The following is an 11404-nucleotide window of genomic DNA, read 5'->3' on the forward strand; positions in this document are numbered from 1 at the left end:
GTGAAATTTTTTCTCGCGTGACATTTTGTAGAATTAAAAATATCAACAATCCTCGACAGATTATAAATCGAACGATCTCTCAAGCCCCTCCACTACCCAATAATCAAAATGAAAAAAGGAACGTGGGGTAATCACGCCAATTGCTGGACGGTTTAGAGAAATTTGAGTTTCGTGGTAGAATCTAAAATAAAAAAATCACCTAAATGGGGATGTGATGGCTTCCATATCTTTAAGAATGTTTTAATTACCAGAAAAAAATTATTTGAAGTGAAAGTCACAAAACAAAGAATAATTAAATTAAGAAATAGTTGAATGCAGCCAAATCCCTTAATTTCTGGAAGACTGGGCCGTATTTTTTTTTCATTTATCAAATGTCGATTAATGGAAAAAATAATTGACTCACGAGTAATATTGAAAGTGAAAGTATTATTGAAAAGTGAAGTAATCAGTACAATTTTCATTTTATTTGTGGAATCATGGAATATATAATGTAACTTGAAATCGTCTAGAAATTGACCTGTTTACCCTAGAAATAATTTTTTAAGCCATCATTCAATGAATTCCGGACCTTTTTGTTGAGTTATCGTGGGACGGCCAATTTTTGAAACAAATCGAAAATTCTCAAAATTAATATAGGGGAGAATGGGGTAAAATGGACTCTTTGGACTTTTTTCAAAATTATTCATAACTCAGAAAAAAATTGATCAGTTGAGCTCAGTTTAGGCTGATCACAAAGGGAAAGAAATGTTCTTCGCATTGAAAAAAAAAAGATTGAATTTTATCAGCATTTCAACACGTCATCAACGTTTATAAAAAAAGTCAAAAGTGTCCGTTTTACCCCGACCTCCCCTATGAATTGAATGTTAATTAATGTTAATTGAGGACAATATCTACATTAAAGAAAAACGATTGAAGTCTATCGATTCATTAGTGAACATAACGAATGGGTTGATAACGCAGAAAATTCAAAACTTGAATTGGAACGATTACAAAGCTTCCATTGGCAACGAAAATAGTCAAAGTACTTGAATTTCCTCGACCATCGCCGTTATCATTCCTCTGTCTCGATGCTCCGCAAGAATATTCATGCGAAATCGAAAATACTCCCTGCATTGCTCAAACAGAATATTCTTGGACATTTCCTCATAGACGTAACCCAGAACGGATTTCGTCTGGATATATCTCAAACGAAGTTGGATGGGCATTAGTAGTTCTGGCTCAAATACAGTCTTTCCATCCGTGTACATAGCAGTATTATGGCCATGAAGAATGGCGAGAGGGTGAAAGGGTGATTGGGAAGAGTGGGGGGATGGACGGACGGGACGAATCTGCGGGCCGGTCGATGCAGCGATGCCCGCAGCAGCGCCAAGCAACATCGCAGTCGTGTACGTAATATGACGCTCACTGGGAGAGGGGCTCGAAAAAGGTGCGCGGGGTAGGGAGTGACACGGTCAAGGTCAGGCTTGGCTTCAAGGTCGCGCTTGAGATGAAATCTCAGCTGAGTTGCAATGACAATTTTCACGGATATTTCTGTTTTTGTTGTGATCTAGGCTCGGGAGGTTTTTTTAATTTAATTTAAGTTCAAAATTTAATCCCGGAAATACAGAATATTCGCCGCAAGCGCTCAACAAATTTCTAGTTTTTTCAACTGATTGAGGGAATTTTTATCGATATATATTTATATCGATTTTTTAATCAAAGTGTGAATTTTGAATGAGAAAATCCTTTGAAATTTCAGTATAACTGTCGTTTGACCAAAAATTCCAATTTTTCCTGGACTATTGAACTATTCAGAATATTTATTTATTTATTCGCTTTATCTTCCACCTTAATTTTAGTTATGAAATCCTCTACTAGGTAAATTATCAATTTAAAAATAAACTCCATAAAAATCCGTAAAAAAATTAAATATTTTGGTTTTGTCCTATCATTTGACACTTCAGGAGTATAGCCACTCGAATCTTCTTGATTTCTATAATTTTTCGTTGAATAGTTGCACTCGAAATAACAGTTTTTATTGTTTTTCTCACTGAATTCTGAATTTTGAATCAAACAAAATCCCGTAAATTTCCAGTATAACTGTCGCTTGACAAAAAATTCCAAATTTTCCTCGACCATTGGACCAATCAGAATATTATTCGCATTATCTTCCATCTTAATCTTAAAAATTACGAAATCCTCTACTAGGTAAATTATCAATTTAAAAATAAACTCCCTAAAAATCCGTAAAAAAATGAAATATTTTGGTTTTGTCCTATCATTTGACACTTCAGGAGTATATTCACTCGAATCTTCTTGATTTCTATAATTTTTCGTTGAATAGTTGCACTCGAAATAACATTTTTTATTGTTTTTCTCACTGAATTCTGAATTTTGAATCAAACAAAATCCCGTAAATTTCCAGTATAACTGTCGCTTGACAAAAAATTCCAAATTTTCCTCGACCATTGGACCAATCAGAATATTATTCGCATTATCTTCCATCTTAATCTTAAAATTTACGAGATCCTCTACTAGGTAAATTATCAATTTAAAAATAAATTTCATAAAAATCCGTAAAAAAATTAAATATTTTGTTTTTGTCCTATCAGTTGACACTTCAGGAGTATATTCACTCGAATCTTCTTGATTTCTATAATCTTTCGTTGAATAGTTGCACTCGAAATAACAGTTTTTATTGTTTTTCTCACTGAATTCTGAATTTTGAATCAAACAAAATCCCGTAAATTTCCAGTATAACTGTCGCTTGATAAAAAATTCAAATTTTTCCTCGACTATCTGCTAATCAGAATATTTCTTCGCCGTGTCTTCTATCTTCATTTTAATTGTGAAATCCTTTAGTAGATGAATTATCAACTAAAAACAAATTTCATAAGAGCCTTTAAGAATCTAAAAAATTGGCTATTCCTTATCATTGAACTCTCCTCTCACAAAAACTTAATGTTCATTAAATAAAGCAGAATGTCGAACATTTGAATACGTGGGAAAAACTGGGCCAACGATATGAGGCACCATGTTGCCCCCTTTTTTGTTTCTTTTCAATTTCTTCATTTCTTTACTATTGTCGATGGACAAAGCGAGGGGCATGTCGGCTGGCGGTTCTGCATTAGAATGGTCAGAGGGTTGGAGCAGAAAGGCAAAAAGGTAAACTGAGATGTGAAAGGAAGGGGAGAGAATAGAGAAGATTCGTTGACGTGGTGATTCGACTCAACATCGGACTGAGCTGGCGAGTCGGTGAGTTGCATGATTTTTAATACCGAGTACGTTCTCTCGGACTAATAATGCATCGCCCGGGAGAGGCTGCGCGGTATGTGTATGCGGTTGGTCCTTGGTACTGACGTCGAGTACTACCACTATTCGTTGCCCTCCGTGCAGTAACGCTGAGGGTCTATCCGTGGACCCGTGGAATATTATTCTGATTTATTCCTGCTGATGCTGCAAACTGTAAATTTCTCCAATCTCCAATTTTTACTGGAAATTATTTGGGGAGTCCCGACTACTTTTGTAATCTTTGAATTAATTATTACTAGTATTTTTATTTTGTAATAATTTTAATTCAATTTTGCCGACACTTTGGGATAATTCATTGTTAAAAAGTAATTAATGGAAAGGTATGGAAATTCGTGAAATAATAGAGAAATTAGAGCTTTTGAATATTAACTTTTTTGTTCAAACGTTTTAAATGTCAATGGGATTTTTTTTCGAATTGTGATTTGAGGGGCGCTGGTTATTCATCGATTTTTCTAGTATTTTCTCACGCAATGTAAGTGAGAAATTTGATTATTGTTCAGGAATTTCTGAGATGCAGACATTTTTCAAAGATTTTTAGCGAAAAGTTGACCCTAGTTTACCGGATATTTTGCAATGATTTTATCATTCAAATGTTGATACTCTGAATTTGATTTTCATTTACGAACAGGCTGAAATTTTTTTTTTTTTAAATTGGAAAGTCTACTTTTGAAGAAGATTCACGTAATTGCAGTTGTTTTTTCAATATTCACGACGCTTTTTCATTGGGTATTTCTTTATTTTGATTTTAATTAACTGTTCTGTATTCTAAATATCACCATAAATTGATTTCACGCTAAAAAAATTTAAGTTTCTGAAATTTCAAACCCTTTTAATTATTGATTCGTGAGAAAATAATGCTGACAAAAAATAATTCGTAAAAAAATGTTCAAAAAATATTTTTTTCAATTTTTCTCACACAATTTCTTCAAGATAACAACTGGAAAATTTTCAAAAAGCGATTCTTTATTGGAAATTCAAGCCATTTCCTCTTACATAAAAAAGTAATGTCAGTTTTTCCCCATAAAAATAATTAAAATGCGAATCGATTAATTCTATCCACTCGCAATCTCTAAATTTATTATCAAAAAACTATTTCCTCCTCTTTGTCCTCCAAAGTTCGCAAAAAGGGCATATATATATATATATATATATATACATATATATATATCACTAGCGAAGTGGTAAACCGGTTTAAGTCGACTCATCTCCCAATTGAGTTTTTGAGAAATATTTCCGAATCTAACGAAGATAGCGAAATTTTTGTAATTACATTTGTTGTAGCTCTCAATCGGCTGTACAAAACAGGTTATAACAAAAATTTTCCTATCTCCCTTAGATTCCGAGATATTCATTGAAAACTGGTCAATAGTCAAAATTGACTTATACCATTTTGCCACTTCGCTACTGATATAGAAATTCAAACCCTTTTAATCATCAATTCGTAACAAAATAATGCTTGAAGAAGGTAATTTCCATACATCATCATTTTCCCACGATTTCCCCAAGAAAATGAAAAAAAAATTTTTTTCTTAAAGTAATTTTTAAGAGGAAATTTAAATAATCTCCTCTAAAATCCATAAAAATAATGAAAATCCATAAAAAAACGAATCAATTAATTTTATCGACTCATCTCTAAATCATCGCATTAAAAAGCCCATTCCCTCCTCTATCCTCCCAAGTTCGCAAAAAAGGGCCCATACAATCCGCTCTTAAAAAAATTGTAGTTAGAATACACCGAGTGGGATAGAAAGGGGGCTATTCGCTCAGCCGGCTGGTTTCCGCGACGTTAGCATCGCCAGTTTGGCCTTCGTGTTGCTAGGCGCGAGGGCCACTGTCAGTGCCAAGGCAGCCCAGGCCACTCTCTCGCCTTCCGCGCGCTCCTCTCTTTCTTGTGTACACTCCCCCCCCCTCTCCCTCTCCCATTCTCTCCCTCCCCCTTCTCCCGATCCCCCCGCGGATAGCCAGCCGGCTTTTTCGCCGGTCTCCCAAGCCGATCAGTGACGAACCAACTGGATTGAGTATCACTAGTGCCAGCGTGAAATTTATCATCGATAAAAGATAATTAATTCAATAGTTCAATTATTCTGTAATGAAGAATAATTTCCGCCGGGGGGAGACTCTCCCGTCAAGCGACAGCATGACCCGTTGGACTTTCGTTGAAATAACGCTTTCAAAGATATGGAAAAGTGCCAGGGAAAAGCATTGATCAACAACTCAACGAAAAACCACGAATTCAACGCTCGTGAGGTACCAATTTACAATGCACGTATTATCGCATTTTTTTTTTCTCTCGCGCCATGTCTCGTGCCTACGTCACTGGGGACATTTGCGACTCTCGAGGGAGACGCAGTAGTCTCGGAACACGCGGCGAGAATTCCGGGGAATGGATTATTGATTTGAAAATGTGTTCCTTGCAATAAAAATTGCATTTCACGGTTTATCAGTCCGGGAGGCAAAATGCGCTTTTCAATTGCGAATAACTCGAGAATGGCAGAGGGAAATTTGCCGATTTTTCCTTCATTTTGAAGTCATTTTTTCAGGCTTTGACACGAGCTCTGACTCGCTCAAATCGGACCGCTCGGTCCCGAGATATCGGCGATTTAAGCTGTTTCGTCATGAATGATAGTAGCGTTGTATTATGAGAAAATGCGACATTTGCGTGGAAAAATAGCGCGGAATTGGGATCGCTCGCATTGACGTTTGTGTACGTTTTTCAAACGTAACGTCGCAACCGTTGATAACTACAAAACGTGCACATCAGGCAATTTTTGTATTGATTGAGTCATCCAGACCGATTTGATGAATTTTTTCCTGTCAGCGTTACTTCGTTTTTGCTTCGTTGAGGAGATTAAGCTCCTTTGTCTCTCGGTTACGAATATAAATCGACGCGTGTTTTCAATTGTGGACGGGGAAAACAGCGATTTGATGACGAAAAATATCGGTAATCACCGGTATAGGTTGACGAAGCCTTTGGGAGATTTTTTTTTTCCTCTTGACGCCGTATTTCGTCGTTCGATTCTTCAAATGGGTTTTTTAGATTGACAATGGGAATTGTCACGAGTGCAGAAAGACATAAAAAACTTTCGATACACTACGTTGCTCTTGGTTACGAGGCTCGTTCGAACGATCACAACTGCGCCCGGTAATGGAGATAAGAATGAATTATCGTTCAACAGTGCGACGCGACCTTGAATTAAATGTTACGCAAGCGTCGTGCATGTGACGACGTACTCTATTTTTTTGTGGTCATATTTGTTGTATTTTTACAGAATTGGGGGCTCCATTATTTTTGGTTGAGAATGGGTTTTTATAATCGTTCAAATTAAAGTTTCGGATTTTTTGTGTTGGATCAACTTATTATCCAAAAAGTCTGGAAATGCAATTTTTGGATTGCCTGTCTGTAATTTTTTCTTTAAGGCAGGGTAAACAGGTGAATTTCTGGACGATTTCTACTTTCATTGCATATTCAGTAAATAATAAAATGAAAATTGTTCTGATTATTTCACTTTTCAATAATATTACTCGTGTGTAATCATGTGATCAATTATTTTTTCTATTGATCGACATCTAATAAATGAAAAAATAGGGCCCAGTCGTCCAGAAATTAGGGGTTTCGGCTGCGTTCAACGATTTCTTAATTTAATTATTCTTTGTCTTGTTATTTTCACTTCAAATAATTTTTTTCAATCAAAGACTTTTTTAAGTCTTTCTTATTTTTTTTTAGTCTTTGGTTGATGAAAATAACTATCGAGCGACTTTTGATATATCATGGAATAATTCAAAAACTCAGAAAAATTTCGTACTCAACCCATTTTAACCCGTACGTCAGGCGAAAATGTAGTTTTTCGTGTTTTTGCCTGCGAAGTGCTCCTCGTACCACAATTTTCAGCCGATTTGAACTTTTTTTTTGACAAAATGTTCGTTAGATTCCATAGAATAAGGCCCGGCTGCACCAAGCCCTGTTATCCAAATAAACCCCAGGGTCAAATTCAGTAGCGAAGTGGTAAAACGGTTTAAGTCGATTTTGACTATTGGCCAGTTTTTAGCGAATATCTCGGAATCTAAGGGAGATTGCAAAATTTTTATCGAGACCTTTTTCATAGCCCTCAATTTTTTCCATAAAAAAGGTTATTACGAAAATTCCATTATCTCCTTTAGATTCGGAGAAATTCTTCAAAAACACACCTAAGAGATAAGTCGACTTAAACCGTTTTACCACTTTGCTATTCAATTTATCCTCGGGGTCAATTATATCGTAGGAGTCATAATTTTTCAATATTTGACCCGAAGAATAATTTTTTATTTATCCTGTAGCCCCATTTGAATTAACACTGATTTAACCTTGGGATTACATTTTTTTTTTGTTCCTGGGATAAATTTGAGATACTCTCCCGTGTAAAATAATCCATCGAACATCCAAAATTACTTTTTTTCTTATCTGACGTTTTCGTTAACCGGAGCTGGTGCAACCGGGCCTAAAACTATTTTTTTTGTTTCAAATTTTTCAGGGATAAAATCGATTTCTGGTAAAGTTCTGAATATGAATAAATTTGTTACGATTTCGAACTATTTTTATGATGGAAAATTGATTGTTTATAAATTATTTACAGAAAATTCTTGTAATTTTCAAAAATTGCAATTTTAAAATTATTTCATAATCTTCCTTCAGAAGTAAACTTTCTAATTTTTTTTAAGATTTCTAAAATGTTTTCGAAAGGTTCAATATTGAGATTCAAGTGCAGACCTCCAAAGTTTAAATAATAAAATCATTGTGAAATGTCTGGAAACTTAGGGTCAAATGGGGCTCAAGGAAAGCTCTGTTGTTCGACTGCAAAAGTAGAAAAGCATTTCACTAGAGAAAAAATAGCCAAAGTACTTGGATATCCTTAATTGACGAATGTGAAGCAGTTCGCGGAACATTTTTTTCCGACGCACGCGAGGAATTTCAGCGACGCATTGCGAAGTTTTTCGATTCCACGGGCAATTATTTCACGTGAAGTACGAGAATACATGTACTTCAAAAATGCAGTCTGCGCGACAGCTGGGGGAACTGAGAGAAAGGGGGATATCTGTAGCTGCCAGTTTCTATTCTAATCGAGGCAGGAAATTGCGAGAGTTTATTTTGAAGATTTAATGCGTCGTGTCGTACACGATTGCGGAAATTCTGTGGTTTTTCATTCTTATTTCGGTGATGGTTTTATCAGTGTTAATAAGGGCTTTGGAATAGAACTGGAAATATTCATTGCGGAATTGAATAGGGAAAGGTGGGGCAAAACGGACGCTTCAGATATTTTAAAAAAATTAATCGGTCTGGTTTTAATCCTTAATAAGGTTTTAGCATTTCTGGAAAATGATCATTTAATAATTTAAATAGTTTAAAAATTAATTTCATTAATTTCGTTAACTTCATTAATTTCATAGAATGGACCAAATGAATTCCAGAAATATTTCAATTTTTAGTGCTTACTTCCGCAATTACGAAAAACTGAAATAACTTGAGAACCGCAGAGTCGAATTCCCGTTTTTTTTTTCATTCTCGAGGTATTTTTTTAAGCCTCAAAATAATCCTCAAATCATCCAAATCGTATCATTTGGTCGCGAGATATTGACGATTACAGACTTTATATTTTCCTCTCCTAACCAGTGAGAATGATGTGGCAACATCGCGTCACTCGGACGGCCATGACTTCAAACGATTGTTCACGATTTTCATGAAATTCAACATCTATCCTCCATGAAAAATTTTGTAATTAAAATTCTCTCATTCTTTCCGATTTTCACTTCCACGCAAATTCTCATTATGAATTAATCGGTTAATGAGGGCAAATTTCATTATTTTTAGTATTTTATTTATTGAATACATCGGGCGTAGACGTCTGAACATTCTTTAGTTTAAAAAATTATTGGTCAACTGTTACAAAAATTCATTTGTTCATATTCAAGAAATTAATTCTATAAATTAGTTCAATTCGCTTCAAGTGAATACAGCAATTCCAAATTATTATCGCCGCAATATCGGCGCAATTGAATGCCAAAACGAAGGACATTCATATTTAGCCTTTAAAATTGACGTATAATTCTGAATCACTGCCGTCATAATGCGCCAAGTAGTTAAATTCGAATCATTGCAGGCCGTTTTTCATCGTAATCTTCCATTCTCGAATGCCGTTAATTGTCCCATAAAAGCTGAAGAGGTCCTGACGCTTTAAAATCGACACACTGGAAAAAAAATAAACGAAAAATTGAAAAAAAATAATATTGCAGCAAAACTACTGAACCGTGTGCGGTAAAAAAATGGCTGAAAATACGGTAAAATTTATCTCTTTTTCTTCAATTTTTTTTACCAACAGCTCATAAATTTTACTGTCTCGCGAAAAATTATTTGGATTATGAAGGGGAAAATTTATCCTTTGCCTCGCATTTTTCCTTCGAATAAAAATTCAAATAAAAATTCATGAAACAATTTCGCTTCGATTCCCTAAATTATGTCGTAATTTTTCGTGCGGGGACAGCTGACAAGTACAACAAAGCGATTTCAGTGTCACATATTATTTGACTTGTTACGTAACTCGCCGCTTTATTGCGAAGATGGAGAAATCATTGATTGATAGTTTCCTCTTTTCCCCCAGTGTTGCCGTTACTTCTCAAAACGCTGGCATTTTTCCAGTATTTTTTTTGCCATTTCCAAGAGATACTTGCGTCAATCGCGGTGAAACTAGAATTCTAGTGGAATAAAAACATCTTTTACACATGTTTATCGAATGTTGGGATGAAATAGTGTGCGCAAGCGTGGTTATTCGATAAATAAATGTGATGAATTATATTCGGGGGGAATAAATTTGGTCCCGTGTCTGGGTGAATTTCGGTCAATGGGTTAATAAAGTTGTCTGTGAGGTGGAGTCACAAAGCGACATGGAACCAACCGGCGATGGGGAATTTATGTACTGTAACACGCCTGCGGCATTACACGGAACATTAAGGTAGCTCGCAACTTCCTTTTGAAAATGAAAACAAAAATCTGTTTTAATGAAAGATAATTCTAGTGGGGATGTTCTCCTATGGATAAATTAAATGAGAAAATATATGTCCTGTGAGCAGAAATGTGCATTTGCATGCGTAATAGAATTAATTTTGTGGTCAATAGGAAATTTAGCGAGGGAGTGGATGCATTGTTAAATTAATTAATTAAGTTAATAAAACATTGACAAATTTAGTCCTGATTTTTAAATGCACTACTGAAAATTTTTGACTGAAATTTACGGGAATTCTCTTCGAAATTCTCGTCAACTTACAATTCCGCTGGAGTTCTGCCTGATTCTGTACTAAATATTTATGTTTTAATGGAAAATTCTGTAGAATTTTTATGGAAATTTGAAATTCCAGAATTTTTTCTCCCTAAATTGGGGTCGAAATCGCTCTCCTAATAATTACCATCAGTGTATCCAATAATCAACACTCAGGTCATCAAGTATTTTTTTTAACATCAGAGGACATTGAAAAAATTGAGAAACCAAAAAATTATTTTGTAATTTGAAAAAATATGGAAAAAATTATAAAATTGTTGAAAAGTATTTCAAAATAATTGAAAAATCTCAATCATCGCATAACTTCTCATGAACAATTTACAATCAAAAATTCAACCCAAGATTCCAACGAAATCGTACCAAATTTTCCAAATTATAGGGGACGGTGGGGCAAAATGAAACAGCAAGAAAATCTTGTGATCTAAGGGAGATAGGACGATTTTCATGAAAACCTTTTTTGTAGAGAATTTTACAAGCTACAAAAAAGGTCCTCTTCAAAAATGTCCTATCTCCTTTAGATGACGAGATTTTTCCACTGTTTCATTTTGCCCCGTGTTTCATTTTGCCCCATGCTCCCCTACCAAATTCCCATTTTTTATTCACTGCAAAAAAAAATCCACTTCCCCCAAACTGCAGTGCGAACGTCATTAATTTCCCACCCCCACTCAATAAAATTAACGGCCCTCAATACAAAATTGAAAAACGAGACCAAAATTTCGAGAAAAACCTCGAAACTCCGCACTAAAATCTCAAAAATTCCCACCATCGTTAAAAAAACAAAGAAAACCCACCAATACCATAAATTAATA

General features: G+C 35.0%; 1 protein-coding gene across 1 annotated transcript in view; it reads left to right on the forward strand.

The window, feature by feature from the left end:
* Positions 1–11404, forward strand: part of LOC107040555 (DNA-directed RNA polymerases I, II, and III subunit RPABC3) — a gene marked incomplete at its 3' end in the record, with an annotated part of 38405 nt that overhangs the window by 572 nt on the left and 26429 nt on the right.

The sequence above is a fragment of the Diachasma alloeum genome, unplaced genomic scaffold, assembly GCF_001412515.2.
Source record: "Diachasma alloeum isolate Michigan unplaced genomic scaffold, Dall2.0 Dall_scaffold_00338, whole genome shotgun sequence".
NCBI lineage: Eukaryota > Metazoa > Arthropoda > Insecta > Hymenoptera > Braconidae > Diachasma > Diachasma alloeum.